This window comes from Fulmarus glacialis, unplaced genomic scaffold (genome assembly GCF_000690835.1).
Source record: "Fulmarus glacialis isolate BGI_N327 unplaced genomic scaffold, ASM69083v1 scaffold25615, whole genome shotgun sequence".
NCBI classification, from domain to species: domain Eukaryota; kingdom Metazoa; phylum Chordata; class Aves; order Procellariiformes; family Procellariidae; genus Fulmarus; species Fulmarus glacialis.
In genome coordinates this window covers 5,547-6,153 of record NW_009214002.1, presented here as the reverse complement: position 1 = coordinate 6,153, position 607 = coordinate 5,547, and positions in this window count along the sequence as shown.

The following is a 607-nucleotide window of genomic DNA, read 5'->3' as shown; positions in this document are numbered from 1 at the left end:
GCAATGTCTCAGAAAGAGGGCTGGATCCAGTCCCTGGCTGCGAGCAGAGTCCTGTACTGTCCCGCTCCTTCCTGGGGAGCACGACACTAAGAGGAGAGATAACAGTCCCTGAGACCCTGAGGGTCTGCTACCGGGGGCAGACAGCACTGCCCCATGCTGAAAGTGGAGAGGAGGCTCCCTAAACATCCCTATCACCCTCCTGTTCCCTGTCTCAGTCCTGTCCCCTTCCCTGTGCTGGCCGGTGCCATCCCTGGGCCACAGCAGCACCGGGGATCCAGCACCCCCGGCATGGGCTGGGTACCGGGGCAGCCCAGCAGCCCGGGTGCCTCCCCAGCGCGCTCAGCCCTCCATCCCCGCTGAGCTGTCCATGCTGCCGCCCGTGCCAGCAGAGCGAGGGGAAATGCCTCTGAGGGAAAGGCTGGCTCCCCCGACTGCCTCCTGCCCCTTCCCACTCCTCAGCAAGCAGCGCTCTGCTGCAGCTGGGTTGGCCCTGGCAGCACTACGCTGTCGTGCTCCCGCTGGCCCCGCTCCGGTACGGAGCAGAGGAATGTCCACATGCCCGGCTGAGCTCCGAGCACCCTGGCAGCCCCCTCTGCCCTTCAGACCG